Below are 22107 nucleotides of genomic sequence, written 5' to 3' on the forward strand. Positions count from 1 at the left end.
TGGAATGCTTTGTCAGGTATGATAATTACTAAATCCAAAAGGCATTATTACAGAAACAATGACTTTTGAAAGGAACAAAGGCTAAAACTAGCTAATAGATTATTATCCGACAAACATGTATTTTATAAAATACGTATTAATAAATTTTTTTTAAACTATAAAAGGAAAAGTAGCTATACAGACATAACACCCTTGCCTGTTTAAATAATAATCCCCAAAGTCCATTGCATTTTAATTTTTTAATTTACTTTAGTACGATGATTAAGACAAGCAATGCATAGATAAGATAAAATTGTAGGTGAAAAAATATCACCAATAATTAAACCTAGGACCATCTGATTTAGAAGCAACATCTTTGAATGATCGGATGCTAACCACTACACAGATCATTCAACTTGTTGTGTTGAATGATTGGAATGAATGTGTTGAATGATTGAATGATTGTGTTGAATGAATCATTCATCATTCTTGTGCTTCATTTATTTCTTCTTTACTTTTGGGAAAATAAATCCATTCTGCATCACACTAAATACAGTTCAATAAATTAAATAAAATTAACATTTTTATTTATATTAGAAATTAATATAGCAGGGTTTAATCTGCTTTAGCTAAAAAAAGCTAATAGTATATTCATTAATTTTATATTCAAAGATAAAGTGAATGTGTTTAAAATATATTACGGATAAATTTAAAAAAAACTTTTCTGGTCTCAAAGGCTAATAAAAAAGATAATCGATTACAATCATCTATTATTCTACTATGATAGAATGATTTGATATCTTCTATGATGTACTTTATCTTTAGAAAACTGTCTACGGTAACCATAAAAATTTAGCCAATTAACCAAATCAATATTTAAAATTTTTTTTATAAAAAAATAACTTATAAAATTCCTTTGGTAACTGATCTAATTCAAATTTTTCAGTATTTGGACATCATTAATCAAAACTGCAATCCTCAAGTGGAATTTCTTAAGTATTTAATATTAACACAAGTAAAAAACCTTACACTGAAAGTAAAAATAATTAAAATTGAGATGTAAGTTAAATATTAAAGCAACAATAAAACTATTATAAATTCTATTTCATAACAATCATTCAAAAGTTATGAATAAAAAATAAAACTTCACATTCGTTATAAAATATAGAAATAAAAAAAACAAACTCAAAACATTATAAACACACTGAGTAACAGTGGATAGAGACGTATAATTATTTTATACGTCTGTATCCACAGGGCTTTTCATAATGTTCTTAGGAGTTACAAAAATTCAGTACAAAAAAAGTATTTTACTTACCTAAATGAAAGTTATACGAGGTGATGCAGGAACTCAAACAGTTTTTGTTAAAATCTATAAATGTACAATATGTGCTCCTCTGGTGACACGGCACACATCAACACGAAAGTCTAGCTAGCTCTTGCCAAACTCGTTCTAACATGTCATTTTCGATAGATTTGATTGCATTGATTATGCGATCCTTTAGCTCAGCGATATCGTGCGGCATTGGTGGGATAAACACCTTATCATTAACGCAACCCCAGAGAAAGAAATCACATGGCGTGAGGTCTGGTGATCTTGGTGGCCACAGCATAATGTGTTGGTCTTCTTCAGACGCACGTCCTCTCCAGCGCCGAGGTAATGTGTTAAGGTACTGTCGAACCTCGTTATGAAAATGCACAAAAAACGTTTACTTTCGGAGAATTCCGTACGTGTTTCACATAAGCGTGTGGGTTTTTTCGGTTCCCCAAACTCGCACGTTATGACGATTTACTTTGCCGCTAATATGGAAAGTAGCTTCATCGCTCAAAATTATCTTGTTTAGAAAACCTTCATCAAACATCTTTTCCTGTAATTGTAAACAAAAATCGAGCCTCTACGTGTTTTATTTCCATCAGAAAGACGATGGAATAATTGAAGATGGTACGGTTTGCATAATAAACGTTTACGGAGAACTCTCCACACTGTTGTTTTCGGAATTCCTAATTCTCTGCCTGCAGCCGCAGTCGATTTTGACGGGCTGCGAATGAAACTTGCACGCACACGTTCGACATTGACTTATGAGGTTGATGGACGACCAGTTGATTTTCTCTTTGCACAAGCAACCGGTTTCATTGAATTGTTTATACCATGCACGAATTAAATTGTCACTTGGTGGCTCCTTATGAAATTTCAACCGAAACGCACGTTGCACAGAAATTACAGACTTTGACAAGTGAAATTGTAACACACAAAACGACTTCTCGCTTCCCGTGGCAGCCATTTTCTCTACTGTCGACGCCTAGCGAGCAAATGGTTTACTAACTGCCTATTATATGTGGAAAAAACTATTTGAAGTACTCTTTCGTACAATACTTCTTTTATTGTTATAAGTGAAATAGTTTTTTGTTAATGAATTTTCGAAACTCCGAAGAACATTATGAAATTCCCTGTATTTTTCAACATTTTATATTTTGAAAACTGGTTGTAAAATAATGTGAGTTGAAAATTTAGTTTTTTCTTTATCAATTTACAAAAAAAATATACATATATTATATGTATTAAATAAAAAAATGTAATTATGATATATGCAGTGGAACTTCCTAATAACGGACACTTTTAGATTCCCCGACAGGAGTTTTATAGTGGTATTAATGTATAAAATAATTCTCAATAACGGACGCGGACAATAAATTTACCTATAAAAACTATTCAATCAGTTCTGAAAAACAGATAGGAGGAATAAAAATTGTAATTTCCCTTATTTTATTTTATACTCATATTTGTGAAATACACCACTTCCCTCCGCCTAGACATTGATGTTATGATTTCAAAACTTTCATCATCCAGCGTGATCAGTTGCTGAGCAAATATATACTGTACATTTTGCATTGTAGTATTTTAAAACTAGTAATAACTACAGGCATTTCCAAAAAGTATATAATATTTGCAATTCTACGACTAACTTTAAAAATATTCTCAAATTCTCTTAAATTGCTTAATTTTGGCATTATTTGCAATTGATTCAAATAATATTTTGATACTTTAAATATTTCATTAAACAAATCTTTTGTAGATATTATACTAGGATCGCAATTTTCGTAACGTGATTGCAAGTTGGAACATTTTCATTCATAATAAATTACTTTATTCATTAAAATTAATTCTTCGTAATATTTTTTAATATTATGTGCATTGATTAATATTTTTAAATGATTAATAATTAAAAGAAATTACTTAAATTTCTATACTTATAATATTTGTCTGTTACAAAACTTTCTTCACTTCTATCATTTTACAATTCATTGCAATTAAAACGATTTAATACATGCTTACATATATATGTATATATAAATATTAACTTAAATGTAATTTATTTTCCTCTTGATTGGATAAAATTAAATATAATAAGACATATTTTTCTTAAAAATACAGTCTTTATTTTAATCTCTTGGGTTAACCAATCAACTATCAAAAAAGATTTATAAATTAAATTCACTTTGTTTCACTTAGAATTCTCTATTTCTAAGCTTCCTCAAGTGACAATACACATTCATACACAAATCATACAAAATTCTCTTACATACTTCTCTCACAGTACGCAGAGAATTATGTATGATGTATGTATGAATGTGTATTGTCACCCGAGGAAAATTCTCTTACATACTGTAAGAGAATTTTGTATGATGTGTGTATGAAAGTGTATTGTCACCTGAGGAAGCTTAGAGAATTCTAAGTGAAACGTAGTGTATTTAATTTATAAGTTTGTATAGTTGATTGGTTAACCCAGAGATAATAAAGACAATATTTTTAAGTAAAAAAAAAATATATATATATATATACATAAACTCTCTAAATTATTACACAACGTATTCAAATACATATATAAAAATATATGAAATCTTTAGGAAAGTAAAGTATATTTGCAAGTAACACATGAACGCATTTTTATTCTACATATTTCATTCATTCTTTAAATTTTGTTATAGGTTATTTTGTACATCATCTAATCTTACGTTTTATGTAAATTATTATTCTAATAATTTGGAAATTGGTTACTCTATTAAAAATAGTCGGGTCAGTTCGTTTCGTTTAAATCTAGATTTTGCATGTCATTCTTGTACAAGAAGACACTTCATTTACATTCATTCATCTTGATTTTAAAGTAACAGTTCATTTAATAATATATTTTACATAATTCATAGAATTTAAAGCATTTAATACCTCTAATATATACAGTATGATTCAAGTTCAATGTCATTGGCGATAACATTTTTTTTTTTTTCATTTAAAATTATTATGCGAAGAATTATTTTTTTGCTCTTGTTAGAATTCTCCCTTGGGATTGTTTAAAATAAATATAATACGTATTTATAATAATAATTAGCAATATCTCTGTATAGTAAATATGTATTCAGTAAGATCTTAAAATTCTAAACATATCAAAATCAGTAATCATTAATAATTCTAAACATCTTCATACTAATGTTTATTATGAAGATGTCTTTTGGTTGGACCTAATACCTGAGTATTATAATTGAAGAAATACATATTTCTTCAATTCGCAAATTATTTTACAATCATCGCATTTATTACTAACATATTTGATAATATTATATTAATAATAAATATTATATTATATTATTGTTCTCTTCTTAACCTTTTTACCTTTCCTTTTTTTTTTACTAGTATTACTTTTCTTACCAGAACTCCCTTTATTATTTTTGTCATTTTTCTTGTTTTTCAACGACTTGTTAACTTTTATTTTTATTTTTATCATCATAATTGTTTGACGTATGCATTCATTATTTACACAATTCTTCTTATTTATTAGTAGTATCGTTACTTCCTATACTACCATCAATAATATTTAGCAAATCAATATCCTTATTCTTAATATCTTCATCATTAACATTAAATTTTTACAATTTTAAACTATGATTTATTTTATATTATCTTCATTAACATTTAATAATCGAGTACTATGAATTGAGCTACAGGTTTAACAGAAAATGGTTTATTTTAATTTCTTATTTTCAGACGTGGGGTTAGTTATTGAACAGCAGGCTTTGCCGTCCTTAACCTTGACTGTGCACGGCTGTAAGTTCATTCATTTTTTTGTAACTTAACACGCCTTCAACGTTTTAATATTTTCTATCGGAACTTTAACACCATGTGTTATGTACGTGCGCTTATATTAAGATGTAATTTTACTATTAACGCATAGTATCTGTAAGTATACTCTGCCTGTACTTTATTTTTTATTAAATTATTATTTTTTTAAATCCTCCTGTGTTTTATTACTTTTTATATTACTACTGACATTAATTTCGATTATTTATAATTACGAATTTATAATTTATAAGTCCATCTATATCCAATTTAACATCTAAGTAGGATTATAACACTTCAAGACTATGGAATGAGAAATTATCAAATGAAAGGATTCTCATCCCTAAGGGTTTTATCGAGTTTTTTTAATTCCAGACAACTTTTAGAAAATATTAATTCTTTCACTTCAAACAAACAAATACAAAACGGAAACCAAAGAACAACGTTATAAAAATACAACCAAACGCTTTAATTTAAATCCTAATAAACAATATAGGACATAATGTTCATTCTGTAATTCAGACCATTACTTACATCAATGTAAGGAACTTTTAAACCTGTCCATTGATGATCGTCAGGCCTTTTTGGGAAATAATATTATTGTTGTTCTTATTGTCTGCGGACAATTAAATAAGTGTTAAATCATTAATCAGTGTTATTAAAAAAATCTATGTAAGTTTTGTGCTAAGAAACACAATACACTGTCATTTGGACAAATTTAATGATTCTAAATTAGAAAGTAATAAATCTTAAATTAGTACTTATTGTTAAGAAACAGAAAAAAAAAATTCGTAGAATTCAATCACGCATGTCATGTGTTGGCAATGTAAAGAAAAAAGAATGAAGAAAGAAAAAATAATCGAATGAAAGTTAAAGGACAATGATTCATGCTTTTTGGGTACAACAAAACCAGATGAGACAACAATGATCAAACTTCGAAAGACATTTTGTTACTAAGAAACCACAAGCTAGAGTATCGATCACAAAATTTTATAATAATAATAATAAACAATATTCACAATATTCTAAGAATAAACTAGATCATTCAAATATCAATGATGATCATAACTATCTGTCGCAATAAAGTGACAGTATTTATCAAAATAGATCGCGTAAATTATCTCGAACAGGATATTCCTCAATCGAAGCATAAACATATACGGTATCTGAAAAGGAAATACTCTTTTATAAGCCCTAAAAATCAACGATTTGATTTTACATAGGACCTACGGATGCCACCGAAAACCTTCAATTCACAACAAAGAAAATCGCGTGTACCAAAACCGAATCTTAACATTAATATAAATTTAAATTCGTTACATACTAAAAAATACAAACTATAATGATATTGATAATAACAAATGTGGTCCTTATCAAGATGTAAGGTCACAATCAAAACATTCAAACGAACTGAACTACATCGGTTTAAATAATGTACTACTACCACTACCGATTCTTTGTATCCATCTAATTATGATGTCATGGCGGGCAGAGGTCTAAGACTTGCATAAATTTAGCCTGTTAACAATCTCAAGTGGTCGATTTAAGTAATATTTTTTATTGATGTAATCATTTTCATTCTACATTATTGCAATTTCATTTGATTTATATTCTTATGACATGATTGTCAACATACATAATTATATTAACATTCAAAATTTAATTTACATATTTGTATATCATATTTATATTATACATTATATTTATGTATATAACCTTTTGTAATTTCTAATCATGTTATTGTCTGTAATATACTGGCGGTAACTTTATTTAAACTGTTAAAAAAAATCATTATATAATCGTAGCATTATCATTATCATATTATTGTTGTAACATTTCATTTTAACATTATAAAAAAATCATCATATGATTTTTTGTAGGAATTATGTTGATACACAGCTCCTGACAGTTCACTCGGCTCTGTACGATACACACAGCTCCTGATGGTTTACTCGTCTCTATCTTTACTATACAAGCCGACTCCGATTAGAATCAGGCAGTCTCGTCTCGTTACAACCCTTGAGGACACACATTTTCTTGTTATAAATCATTTATCATTGATATATTTGTGATTTTAAAAAAACAAAAACAATAATAAATTTAGTTTTCTATTGATAATAATTCAAGGAATTTTATTTAAATAATTGAATCAGCACCTAATTACATAAGTAATTCAACTTAACCGAGGTACTTTTCCAAGACAGGAGTTATTCGATACATTACTCTTCTGTTCTCCTTTAGAAGAATGATTGTTTCTCTTATCTATCTTTGACATAATAAGAAAAAACAGAAGCTGAAACATTTGAGAATATAATTCAACTACCACGTCTAATATTGATCTTGTACGTGGGAGAAAAAAAATTAAGTGAAATTTTAAGATTAAAGAAAAACTACGTGTACTTTATAAATAAAATCCACGAAAAAAGAGATATGTAGCTCACAAAATTACAAAATTGTATAAAATTTTATTACTAAAAAAAGGTTTATTAAGATAATGTTTTCTAATAATAAGTTTACTTTTAGAAATAGAACACATTCTTAAAAATGTATTTTCGTCTTTTACGTATTTGTTTATAAAAAAAAAGAAAAAGAAAGAAAATTTATAAACAAATAAAAACACTTCCATTGTTGCTTAAATCTGGAGAAGTTAACTAAAATAAAAGTCTTCATAGTTCAGGTGTAGATCACTGGCTTTGTTGTTCAGAACTAATAACTTCAAATCTTCTGTTCTTGTGAACAGAATGGACAGCAATCCACGACTACCCAAATAAAATGGATAATTGTTAGACTAATAAAATACAGAATTTGTGAAATAAATGTAAAAAACCTAAAACAAAGGTGCTATAATTTACTTGTATTGATTGTTTATTCTCATAATAGTGGGTATGTACCCACTATCATGAGAATAATAGTGGGTACATACTAAAAGTTTTAAACTTTTCATGTGAAAAGTTTAAAACATTCAAAAAAATCTATTTTTTTTTCTGTTCCCCGCTCCCAAAATCACCTCCCAAGAAATGTTTTTGATTTATCTACGTTTACTCAGTTAAATGGAAGAAACTAAATGGAAGAATGTACAACCAATAAAAAGTTAACTAAGATTTCTTTTTTACGGGTAAATTACGATGAAATTTTATTACAATATTGTTTAAAGTTTAAATAAAATAAAAAAAATCTTTAATTCCAAAAATTCACATTTTTAAACTTTGATCGGTTCTCCTTCCCCCAATATTGCCACCAAAAATTTTTGCGTGATTGTTTACACTATTTCTATGCTTAGGAAAACATTAAAAAATCCATTTAAAAATATGTAATGAATAAAAAGATTTTCCCGATTTTTTGAAAAGGGGAAGAAATTTGGGGAATTTTTATTTTAAAAGATATATGCATTTACTGAGCTTAATATATCATGTTTCCAAAATTTTGAGAAAATTCACCACAAACAAATTATCTATCCCACACTCTGGAGATATTGATCCCAAATTTTAACAACAAATTCCTCCATACACACGAACCAAATTTCAAAAAATCGTTTTTTCCAGTCAAAAATTATTAACCTTCTAACTGAAGTAAACTGAGGAACACCCATACATATTTACCTACGTATGCACGTACAATTGCTAAATTGACTGTTGAACATTACCCCTACTTTTTTATTTTTGGGGGTCCCTGGGTCATGAATCCTAAGAAATACAAAAAACCCATACCCAATTTTTTGACTGATTATTATACTTTGCTTCTTGCGGCATAGCTCTAGAACTACGATGTCAAGAAAGTAAATCGGAAACCTTATTAAAACGATAGAAAAAAACATGTTTTTTCAAATGTTTTATGTTGTTCGCGAAAAATTTCGGTTTTCGGATTTCAAAGAAAATATCCATTTTGACCATTCCGGAATCCATTTTGACTAGTACAGACGTCATGTAAACCGACTAGTACGTACATATGTATCTCGCATAACTCAAAAACGACTAGTACGTACATATGTATCTCGCATGACTCAAAAACGATTAGCCGTAGAATGTTGAAATTTTGGATTTATGACTATTGTAACATCTCGTTGTTCACCTCCCCTTTTGACTGCAATCGACTGGACCAAAAGTGTCCAAAATCCAAAAAATTGAATTTTGGACTTTTTCTTAACTGTAATAATAAGCCCCCATTGAGAGATTTTCAACGATATATCATAATAAGTGGTACTTATTTTTTCATTGGTCAGAGTTATAGCCAAATAAAATTTTTATTAATGAAATATTTGGATCGCACAAGGGGAAAGCACATAGGTTCAAATCCAACTTCATATCTTTTATTTTAACAATTATTAAACTGTGATTGTACACAAATTTTTACAGTAAATAATTTAATAACAAAAAAATAAAATCAGAAATTAAAAAAAGATTATTAAAAACATATGTTTAAAATTATTTCTAACCTAACCTTGGAATAACATATTTAAATGTAACAATTGAAAGTGGTAAATTTTTAAAAATCTCTCTGATCAAGATGACAATGATCAACAAATGCCATCTAATAATCACAACAAATTACTAGTATAAAATAATATAAAAAAAGCTGAAAACGAAGTTGTTATACTTTTCTGGCATTGGTTATTTATTCTTATACAGTGGAAAAATAATAATAAATGAAAAAATTTCAAAAATTCAAAAAATTAATATTCTTTTTAAATCGATATTTTAATCGGTACTAAAAAAATATGCAATAAATAAAAAGATAGCTTTTTTTCAATTTTTGAGGAGGCGGGAGAATTGGAGGCAAAGTTTTTTTTTAAATGGTAAGAGAAGCAATGTACGCATATACTGAGCTTAATATAAAGTGGTATGTTTGTAGTATTTAGAGAAAATTGATCCCATAGGAATTATATACCTCCATCCCCTAGAGATTGAACCCACACTTTTACTAACAAATTGACCCAAATTCACGAGTTTCTGTGGTAAATTTAAATAAAACTGGTTACTCACTCAAAAGTTATTAAGCTCCAACACACGTACATACGTAAGAAAATTACCCCCAAACATTTTTGTGCGAGGGGTTCCTGGGTCATGAATTCAAGAAATGGGCTATATAACTTATGTTTTTACTGATTAACGTACTTTTCTTCTTACAGCATAGGTTTAGAGATATGATGCCAGAAAAAAGAAACGGAAAATTTAAACCGCATATTTTTTTATTGTTTTTTAATTTTTGTCAATACATCAAATAAGTTTAAAGATAGTGTATAAAAATACGGAAAAAATCTTTTCCATAATCGGAATTCGAATCCAGAACTTTCAGAAAGAAAAAATGAGACGCTACCACTCAAAATATTATAAAGTATTACCACTTATTACCAATAACACAATGAAAAAGCAAGGAAAACGGTTACTGAGACAGAAATATATATATGAGTACGTTGCAAAACTTCTAGCCAAAATTAAAAATAAAGCATACGAATTCTAACAGTTAAAAAAAATCATCATCAGTGCTTATAAGAAAAATAGTAAAGAGATTTATAACATTCAGAAAGAAAATCTTTGTAAATGATTCTTGAACATGAAGATTAATTGACCTAGCGAAGAGAGATACAGTTTTTATGTTTATAGCGCTCAATTACGGTCAGATGAATTAACAATTTTTTATAAAATTTGACTATAAGTTTCCTGAACCCTTTCCTTGAAATAAGGAGAAAAGGTTAATATATATATATATATATATATATATATATATATATATAACGATTTATCATAAAAGTATTCGTTTCAAAATGGTAGTCGCTAGATGAAAATCAGTATAACGGTTGGGAAAAGCGCCAACTGTTAGTCCTTACCGTTTGGCAGATGCTCTTTGTAGAAACTACTTGATAAAACTAAACGCTAAATTTTTTGTATATTTATTGTGCACTGCATAGAAATTTTATGAGAAATATAAAAAAACACGCGCTTGCGCGCGCACACACACAAGCACAAACGATATAATGAAAGTATTTTCTCAGTAGTCAAATGTCAACGAAGTTGATGCCATCCCTGAAAACAATGCTATCTATAATAATGTTATTACAGTAATACATGAACTGGTTAAATGGTCTGTAATCAATTACTAAGGATAATTCCATTTTATACTTATTAATTCAATTTAATTGAATCTCAATTTCTTAAATTTGGTACAAAATGAAAGAAGTTCCCAGAAAAACATATATTCAGTTGGTAGATTAGAACACAAATCTAAGCAGACAACTAGGAAAACTATTAACTTAAAAGATGTTTTAAAAAAAATCTCATTTCAAAGATATAACATTCTTAAGTAAGGAACCGTGCCGGCCTCCGTGACACGAGTGGTAACGTCTCTGATTTTCATCCGGAGGTCCGGGTTCGAATTCCAGTCAGACATTTTCACTCGCTACTGTCATTCATCTCCTCTGAAGCAATACATAACGGTGGTCCCGGTGGTTAAAGGAATCGTTCAATTACTGCGATAAGCTGTCAAAAAGAGCAAAAATCCGTATAGTCATTAAGTTTCATATCGTCCATAGTTTCATCTTTCGCGCGTTTATTAAGTAGCACAACGAAATGTGACTGCATTAAAAATAATGTAACATTTCTGTCTTTACTAGGTATATTACGGAATACCTGTAGAATTACTGCGCAGTGCAGGTAAGGAAGCGATTGATAGATTATACAAACTGGTGTGTAATATTTATGAAAATGGGGAATTTCCATCAGACTTCAAAAAAAGTGTTATAGTTATGATACCAAAGAAATCAGGGGCAGATAAATGTGAAGAATACAGAACAATTAGTTTAACTAGTCATGCATCAAAAATCTTAACTAGAATTTTATACAGAAGAATTGAGAGGAGAGTGGAAGAAGTGTTAGGAGAAGACCAATTTGGTTTCAGGAAAAGTATAGGGACAAGGGAAGCAATTTTAGGCCTCAGATTATTAGTAGAAGGAAGATTAAAGAAAAACAAACCAACATACTTGGCTTTTATAGACCTAGAAAAGGCTTTCGATAACGTAGACTGGAATAAAATGTTCAGCATTTTAAAAAAATTAGGGTTCAAATACAGAGATAGAAGAACAATTGCTAACATGTACAGGAACCAAACAGCAACAATAACAATTGAAGAACATAAGAAAGAAGCCCTAATAAGAAAGGGAGTCCGATAAGGATGTTCCCTATCTCCGTTACTTTTTAATCTTTACATGGAACTAGCAGTTAATGATGTTAAAGAACAATTTAGATTCGGAGTAACAGTACAAGGTGAAAAGATAAAGATGCTACGATTTGCTGATGATATAGTAATTCTAGCCGAGAGTAAAAAGGATTTAGAAGAAACAATGAACGGCATAGATGAAGTCCTACGCAAGAACTATCGCATGAAAATAAACAAGAACAAAACAAAAGTAATGAAATGTAGTAGAAATAACAAAGATGGACCGCTGAATGTGAAAATAGGAGGAGAAAAGATTATGGAGGTAGAAGAATTTTGTTATTTGGGAAGTAAAATTACTAAAGATGGACGAAGCAGGAGCGATATAAAATGCCGAATAGCACAAGCTAAACGAGCCTTCAGTAAGAAATATAATTTGTTTACATCAAAAATTAATTTAAATGTCAGGAAAAGATTTTTGAAAGTGTATGTTTGGAGTGTAGCTTTATATGGAAGTGAAACTTGGACAATCGGAGTATCTGAGAAGAAAAGATTAGAAGCTTTTGAAATGTGGTGCTATAGGAGAATGTTAAAAATCAGATGGGTGGATAAAGTGACAAATGAAGAGGTATTGCGGCAAATAGATGAAGAAAGAAGCATTTGGAAAAATATAGTTAAAAGAAGAGACAGACTTATAGGCCACATACTAAGGCATCCTGGAATAGTCGCTTTAATATTGGAAGGACAGGTAGAAGGGAAAGATTGTGTAGGCAGGCCACGTTTGGAGTATGTAAAACAAATTGTTGGGGATGTAGGATGTAGAGGGTATACTGAAATGAAACGACTAGCACTAGATAGGGAATCTTGGAGAGCTGCATCAAACCAGTCAAATGACTGAAGACAAAAAAAAAAAAACTAGGTATATATATATAATATTTGATTTTTTGTTTTATTTACGACTGCAGAAACCCAATTTGTAGTGAAGATGAGAATATTAAATTATAACTTAATACAACTCTTTACTTTTTTTAATATATGTAAGCCTTATTCTTAACCAAATAACGGTTTTGCAATGATCTTTTTTAATCTTTTTGTAAAGTAAGTACTAATGAGGGATCACTAAACGGTGATCTCTCAAAAAAAATTTAAAACGAAATTTTTCTACAAAAGATTTTTTAATCGAAAAAATTAAAACGAAACTTTTCCATGAAAAAATTTTTCATCAAAAAAATAACACCTTTTTAACAAGGAAGAGAAAGAAATAAAGGAAGATAAAAAATTATTTTCCTTTTTTTCACCATTTTTGGCAAGAATTGGATAATTATAAACTCCATATCCTTTTTACACTCAAAATACTTTTGCACAAAAATTAAAAAAATTTAAACAGGTTAAAAAAATTCTGTTTCTAAATTCCAAATTGTCTTACGTAACACACAGCTGAAACAATTTATATACGTGTTATTTTTTTAAACTTTTATATTTTTATGAAATCGCCGATTTTTCATGTTTGAATATTTTACAAATTGCTCGTTTTTAAAATGATTGGAATTTTTTCGTGATCCTACATTTTAAATAAAGGTGAAACGAAAAATTGTATAATTAAATTATAAGTATTAAATAATGACTAAAAAACTGAACTACACGTTGAAAAAAAAAAGAAAAATATTTCTCTTTAGATTTCAATATTCTTAAAAAAATTTTATTGACATCATTAATCCTCAATTTTGAAGTTGGAGCCAAATTAAAAAGAGTTTATTATTTTTTTTTAACTGAAGCTGATTTTTTATGCATTATCGTTTTACCTTTCAGTTAGAAGAAGATTATTTTTAACTTTATTTTATAAAAAATATTAATAATAAATATATATTATAATAAAATAATATTGACAAAATAAATAGTTACAAGAACCCATAATTAATGCTAAAACTCTCCAGTAACTACAAACACTAAGTACAAAACGTGTCATTATACCTTTGTTGATGACTTTGAAGTTTTAATGTTCGCTTTCTTTTTAATGATGCAAAACATTAAAGGTAGTCTTAAATTTATTTTATTTTCCTAAAAACCAAATCTAATATATAAATGCGAAAGTTTGTATCGTAACCGCCACAACCAACCGACTGCTTTCAAATTATCAGGAAACATTTTTGTTATTGCAGGGAAAATTTTAAGCCACAAATCAAGGCTCTAACCCTCTTGGAGGTGAAGTTTTCCTCGTTAAAGTTCTGAGTAATTTACTAGTATTCTGTCTTTTATAATTTAGTTTCTTTTTCAGGTATTTGAAAAGTCTTTACACTACTTATCAGTATTATTCTCAGAATCATGAGGATAACGAACAGAGTGGGATCCAGGAACCGGAATGCCCTGGCTAGACGGGAAGGACGATTGAAGCAAATCCTCAGTGGCTGGTTATATATAAAAAATGAAGTGCGACTAGTATTATTTACTTAAGTAATTATTTACTAGTATTTTCCAAAAAATTAATTTTTTTTTCGAAATTACTTTTAAAGCCTGATCTGTGCCCCAAAAAAAAAACACTTTAAACAAGCTCGAAAAAGATGTCCTACTGATTTTGCTAATATTTTTTTTATTTTTGAATGAACGATTTTTCAGTAACAAGTAACCTAGTCCTAAAAAATTAATCGATTTCACCATTCAGCAAATAGTCAATATTTTATCAATTTAAATAATGTCACGCCACGTGATCGTACTGTATAGTAAATATTAGATGAGAATATAAGGAATTCGAAGCAAGTATGTAATGGTGATTATATAATACAATAAAATGCTTTTGTGAAAACAACCTTGGTGATGTTAACAAAGGGAGGAAACTAGTTAGTTACTAACAAATATTTCTATACCAAGCATTTTCTTCGCTGATTAGAGTAAAATTTAATCATTTCTTTAGTATTTTCTAGGTTTCGATTTACTTTCCACTATAGTAATACGTTAATAATCCAGTTAAATCTAAAAGATGTAAATCTGAAAGCTATTTAAGATGCATACCGATGATATAATTAAACACGTTAAATAACTTCGCTACACTATATACAACAATTAACATATTTACTGATGTATTTATTTAAACATGTACGACAATCATATTAATAAAATTAGTCATTATCGACTGCATAACACTATGCTCTAATTTTCAAAGACGAAAAATTAATTTTTATTTGTTACAAACTTAGATTACAAATTGTTTTATTTTTTAATAAATAATGTTGGATAAATTAATAATCGAAATCGATTAATTAACTTTTTTATTGCTGTCTTGAATAGTCAGGACCAGGCCGGGGCGGATCCAGCAACTGAATTTGTGAGGAGTTATTATGAGGCAAGGGGTCACATTTTCCTACTCTCTTCTAATTGGGTTGGATATATAATATTTCATATACTTTTATTGGATACATACTACATTCTGAACTATTTTTAAATATGAGAAATACTGTACTTTGACAGTCTAGTAATGGTACATGTTTCAGTTCTTTTCAACTGAGTTTTCAAAATCCAAGGTCTTCGAACTTTTGGAGGGGGCGACGGCCCCCTTGGATCACCACTGGAACTAGATTTATTTATAAACTGAAAAATTGTTCATCAAAAAAAAAAATCAGTAAAATCAGTGGGAAATATTTCTCGAGTTTGTTTAATATGTTTTTTTAGAGCACAAAATCAGGTTATAAAATTTAATTAAGAAAATAGAAAATTTTTGGGGAAAAGATACTAGTATATATAACTAGCCGCTCAGGGTGTGTGATCCTACAGTTTTGGTTATCCTCATTATTGTGAGAGTAATACTGATAAATAAAACGTACGTACTGAACGTAACTTATCTGTAAAAAGTATACAAATAAAATAATATTATATTTAAAAATTACAAAGTATATTGTAAGAAAAAAAATAAAATAATAGCAGACAAGATGTAAGATAGGGGCACTGTGTTATGTTACGCTATCCCTGATTGCGGAAGCACGACAGAATGGTTGCGTCCTTGTTGAGACAATAACGAGTGCTTCCGGTTTCGCACGAGTAATCCGACCTGGTGCTGGTGTGACGGAGAGTTAGGTGTACAACATAGCCCCTATTCAAATGAAATCGCTTCGTTTCAGAATTACTCCCTAGCTTAACATAGATACCATCTATTTAAAACAGTTTGATAAAGGCTAAAAAAATAGAATTTTTTAATATAAAATAGCAATTTTATATTATAATACTCGTACTTTATTAGTGTTTAAAAAATTTATTAAAAAATGACATAGCTAGTGAAAATTGTTTACCGTATATAACTGCAAAAAAAATTCCTTCATTCAATTAAACAGAAGTCTTATCACAAAAATATAATTTTATAAAAAATAATATAAATAAAACAAAATTTTTAAATTTAACGCAAAAGAATACAACTTATAAAATAAGCCAGAATGCTAGTAAAGGTTTTTTAAGAAATTGTACGAGAAAATAAAAACTTCGTAGATAATTTGATAATGAGTGATGAAGCACACTTTCATCTCAATGGCTTTGGTAACAAAATTTCCGAAAATGGAGAACTGCAAATAAGGGTTATTCATTAGAAAGAATTACATCCGTTTAAATGCACAGTCTGGTGCAATAGTTACCCCAAATGTTTATTGGGCCATATTCTTTTTGAAGATGTTGACGGGAATGATGTAACCGTAACTGCCGAGTCATTCCGGCATATGATTTAAGCTTTCCTGCGACCTGCTGTTACTGATGTGGTTCCAACAACCATCATTGGAACTTAAATAAAGGGGGAAAATTTGATAGTTTCTAATGGTTTTAGCCTGAAAAATTAAATAAGATCGGTTATTTAACTGAATCTTTAGTAATGTTTAAGAAAATTATTGTAAAACAAAAAAAAATTGGATTTTAGTCTGATAATAACTTCATTAAACTGTCCGTAAAAAAAAAAAGAGAAAATAAAATTTATAGGGAATTTAATTCTGAGATAACCTATATAAATAACGTCGATTGAACATTAAGATGCGTTAAAGAAATTTCACTTTTATTTATTTAAATAAAGCAGACCAAAACGTGACAGAAAAATACAGTATTATAATATTATTAAACCAAAACAAAAATCATATCAATATATGAAAATATCTAGAAACAAAATTAGTTTTTATTAAAAATTAAAAAAAAACTTAAAATTAAATTAGTTTAACATCATTTAAATGCCAAGACATCATTTAAAAGCCACGGAGAGTTTGAAGCTTACTTGTTTCGTTTTAAGAGGAGAAACTCCCCTAGTTGTCGATATTGTCTCAGTAGATACGGTGGAAAACATACAATGTACCAATGCATGAGGTGAAGGACACTACTCGTAAGAATCTTAACTTGAACTGACTCAAACCGGAAGATAAAATAGTTCACATATTGAAAGGGAGGAAGGAATGGGAGCAGGTAACTAGATTCGCAGCAAACATACTGAAAATAAAAACTGAAGTCTAGAGAATGGTCTGGAGATTAACATATAACTGACTAGAACACCAAGAGCGGAGATACGGAATGACAGAGTAGTTTACAAAGTCCTGTGTACAGGCGAAGATAAGGACCGGGAAGCAAAGGGGTGAAGGACAGCCCTCTGCGGAGCCACCGAGTGCCGTGCTTGCACGGATGGTCGTTGGTGATAAGGCATGGGGACTCTAGATCCCATGAGCTCGAAGGCACCTCCCGGGGTGCGCAATGCTTAATTGCCGGTCCGGTCCCGGTAGGTGGAGCTGGTGAGGTGGTTAGATTTAGTCTGTAGAGCACAGGCACACAAATGCACTTTAATCACCTTGCGGAACCTGTTGCGAGTCCGACACTGTCCCCTTGGGGGCGTACGTAAATGGTATTCCCCCTCCTCATCAATAAAAAAAATCCAAGCTGGATTCTCGTTGTGATATTTAACATTATGACCCAACGTCGCATTGTTGAGTCCACAACAGTTTGAAAATGAACCCCTCGAATCAAAGCTAGCTGTAGTAATCCTTAAAATTATATATACAAGATGGACCTACAAATAAACTGTACATCTTTACCACGTACGAACCAATTTACAAAAAAAAAACTAAACCAAACTAAACAAAACTTTGCATTTTCTCACACAAATATAATCTAACGTTTGCATCTCACTGAAAAAAATCAACAAAAGTGACACTGTCTTTTTAGATTTCAAAGGAAATTTAAGGAATCGTTTTAAAAAATGTATTTTTCTGAGATGATTAAAAAATTAGATTATGCCAATTATCCAATGAAACTAACTGTAATCGGTGCTGCAGATGTACACCTGACCCTGATCTCGACTGACCGTAGAGTAGAGGTATTGTTACTGTAATCGGTACTCCTGAAAAGTGAGATGCTGAAAAATAAAAAGGGGAAATGAAATTGGAGTATTCTCTTTTCTTAGCATAAGTTCTAATTAAGTAAGCCATTTAATAAATCATACACAAGACAACAAATTGAGAGAGAAGAATCAAAGACTTAAAAATGTACAAAACCATTTTTTTAAGACGTACACTAGACTCTCTCGATTATAAAAATAATTATATACAGAGTGTTCGTAAAGATTCTGTGCACTGGAACTATGGAAGAATAATGACGAAATTTTCTTAATTATTACTCTGTAATCTTATTCCATTATTTTATAGAAACGGATATTACAATAACTGGAATAACTTTTAAAGGTGTTGAAAATGACCTCTCCAACATCAATGCAACACTGCAAACTTTTCAATTTGTTTTCAAATACGTTAACCAGCTGATGTATAGGAATGTTTGGTAAATATGCTGTTATTGCGTTTTTAGTTGGTCAATCGTGCATGGTTTGTTGCGATACACTGTTTTTTCGCTGCTTCTCATTGATAGTGATCTGGGGGAGTCAGATCAGGCGATCGTGCAAAATCCCTCGAAATGATTCATTCACCAAAGACATTTCGTAAAAAAAGTCATTAACCTGGTAGCTGTATGCACTGTTGGGCCATCTTGTTGGAACCAACCGCGATTGTTTTCACTAGTTAACTGATAATGAATTTAATAAAACAACACAATAAATTAATTTTCAAAAAAGATCGAACGCACAAAGCGCGTTTTACTCGCATCGACCCAGACTTCAAGTTTCGCTAATGTCAAGGACACCTACGAAATTTTGGTCAATAAAACGTTTAAACCATTGACAATAATCTAACCTTCTGGTATGGTCTTTTGGTTTTAGTTTTTGAACAGACATTACTGTGTAAAGGAAAATGTTTTATTTTTTTCTTACAGGTTTATGTGCGGTAAAAAGTCCGATATCTTGCTCTTATAACGAATTCTCAGGGCAACCAAGTTAACGCCGAAAAACAGAATGCAAAACATAATTCTAGAGCATACAGCACACGGACTTTCCGAAGGCATTTTAAAATATTTATTACCCCTGTCTTATTTATTTCTATAAAAAATAATAATAAATAAGTGATTTTTTGTTTAATCTTAATAAGCTATACACACGATAAGATTACTATCAGGATGTTTCTATTTTAACAAAATTAAAAAGAGTTAATCTAAAGCGAAAAAATTACAAATTTCTTACTAAGGTAATTTATTTTTTACAAAAAAAAAAGCTAAATTTGAGGTATGTTATAGTTATTTTATTCTTCTATATTTCATTATAATTATAGGAATATTGCTACGTGATTTTTTTTACAAGATATGAACTTTAAGACTTGAGTTATGATATTAGATATACATTTTTTATGCTAGGTCGGATCTCTGTAAAATTTTAAACGGCTAAACTGATAAAAGATGAGTTTTTGTAGTTGTAACTTTGTATAAAATTTTAGTTTAGAAGAAAAATCCTTCTTATCTTAATGATGGCTTTAAACTTATGTCTGCGGTTCGCTTGAAGAAGACGAGATCGCGTTGCTATGTTTTACAGCTGTCAGTATACTTGTACTTGAACTATAATGAATCATTTGAAGTGACGACAACATACAGAATAATCTGTCAACTAAATTGGTCATGTTAGGGTCTTGTGTTTTAAAAAGTTTCTTTTTATCACATATTACTTTTTAACATATGTCTCTCACTCTCTCTCTCTCTCTCTCTCTCTCTCTCTCTCTCTCTCTCACTCTCTCTCTCTCTCTCTCTCTCTCTCTCTCTCTCTCTCTCTCTTCCTTTCATCTTTCATTATTGTTAATATTTATGATCATTTTTATTGGAAACATCAATTTTTTTATGATTGTAATATAATTAAATTTTACAGTTAATATTTCTTAATTATTATTTTTTGGTTGCATACTAATAATTTCAATTACGTGGCTGAACTTGTTGAGGATTTAAGAGTTCTGGTGACAAAAATAAAAAATAAATTTTTATCTGTGTCTACAGTGTCTGAGCGAGCATATGCTTGTAATTACAGAAATAACTAGCCAGCCCGTCTAGCAGGAACCTGGGCCCTCGGGGCTCAGGTTAGCCCAGGCGAACCCCGAGTCAGTCGGGGACTCCTCGGAGCCTCCCAGAATCAAGCGGACTACTCTATAGCCGCAGAGCTCGCTACGCTCGCCATTCCCAGTTTGCCAGAGGGACCGGTGCCCTTGACACCCGCAGATCTTCTTTTGGTCGCCATTCCCATCTACTCAGAGGGCTCCACCTCTTTGACCCCGCATTGTACGTTATCCTCACGGTTGTGAGAATAATATAGAGTAATAAGAGCAATGGTAGTTAAAATACTCACACCATTGACGACGAAAAATTCATAACTTATTTCTTTGACATGTTGGTACAAAATATAATAATGAAATAAAAAGATTAATAATTTTTTTTCTTAATGGATATCTTTAAAAATCAGAACTTCACCCTCCTTGGAGGCGAAGAAATTTTAATATCTTAACCTTCAAGCGACGCCTCGATCGATGGCGTAAAACCTTCCCTGGGATAACTCGAATGCATCCAGCAAATTTGAAAGTGATTCCTCAGTCCGTTCTCGCATGATGTGATAACAAATAAACAAACTTTATATATATATAAATACACACATTTCCGAATAACCATGATCTATTAGATCGATAGTATACTCGATGGATTCAAAAGTTAGCCTTCAATTTACTAAAAAATACCCCGTTTAAATTTTTTAAATCGAACGATTGTTTGCAGAGATATTATAAGAGCACCCCATTGTACCTCCCAAAACAGCGCCCCAAGGGCTCCCCGTTTGTTACCATACCAGTTAACGGTGATGATTGGTCTACCCACCTATAAGGTGCTCGCATACCTCACCACTCTAGCCTCACACACAGTCCTCACGAGAAGCGCATTATTGTTAACAAAAAATGTTTTAATATTATTTTATTTAATGTAAATTTAATTCTATTCCATTCGAATCATTCAATTCAAACCCAGCTCACACAGTGATAGAGACTGACAGTTCACAGTTCATTAATTCAATTCATTAAAGTTTCTGCTTCAACCGGTTAATCTCCACTACTACATATATATTTTATTTTCGAGATGAAATATATCTAAAGTCCTTTTCAGTTATCCCAAGAAATAAGGGTAAAAATTTGGTTGCGATTAATTGAGCAGTTTCTTTTTTTTTGTTTATCCCGAACAAACAAAAACCCTTTCCTCTTTTATATAATAGTATGGATATAATCATTATTATTATTATTATTATTATTATTATTATTATTTAAAAAATAATCGCGTAATAGGCTTAAAAATATTACATTAAAAATGAGCTACAATACACAAAACACTTTGAAAATAATATTTCCATTGTTATAAACTTTATATAACTTAACTAATATTCTTAATGTGTTCTTAAATTAATTTTGAATAATGTGATGAGTAATTGATGCGAAGCTGTAAGTTCATAACGTAGTACAACACCTGCTACC

At 29.9% G+C, this 22107-nt stretch overlaps 2 long non-coding RNA genes across 4 annotated transcripts in view; one reads left to right on the forward strand and one right to left on the reverse strand.

Annotated features, from left to right (window-relative positions):
* Positions 1 to 7584, forward strand: part of LOC142320161 (uncharacterized) — a 60810-nt gene extending 53226 nt beyond the window's left edge. The window contains exons 2-4 of one of the 3 annotated variants that reach the window (XR_012755301.1): positions 926 to 1038; positions 5018 to 5209; positions 6970 to 7584. This is a non-coding gene — a long non-coding RNA (uncharacterized LOC142320161). The remainder of the gene's footprint in view (positions 1 to 925; positions 1039 to 5017; positions 5210 to 6969) is intronic. The other 2 variants (XR_012755303.1, XR_012755302.1) reach the window with 2 other exon arrangements.
* The window catches only part of LOC142320162 (uncharacterized), a 262225-nt gene that overhangs the window by 212186 nt on the left and 27932 nt on the right, over positions 1 to 22107 (reverse strand). The gene's annotated exons all lie outside the window — the stretch shown is intronic.

The sequence above is a fragment of the Lycorma delicatula genome, chromosome 2 (genome assembly GCF_047948215.1).
Source record: "Lycorma delicatula isolate Av1 chromosome 2, ASM4794821v1, whole genome shotgun sequence".
Lineage (NCBI taxonomy): Eukaryota > Metazoa > Arthropoda > Insecta > Hemiptera > Fulgoridae > Lycorma > Lycorma delicatula.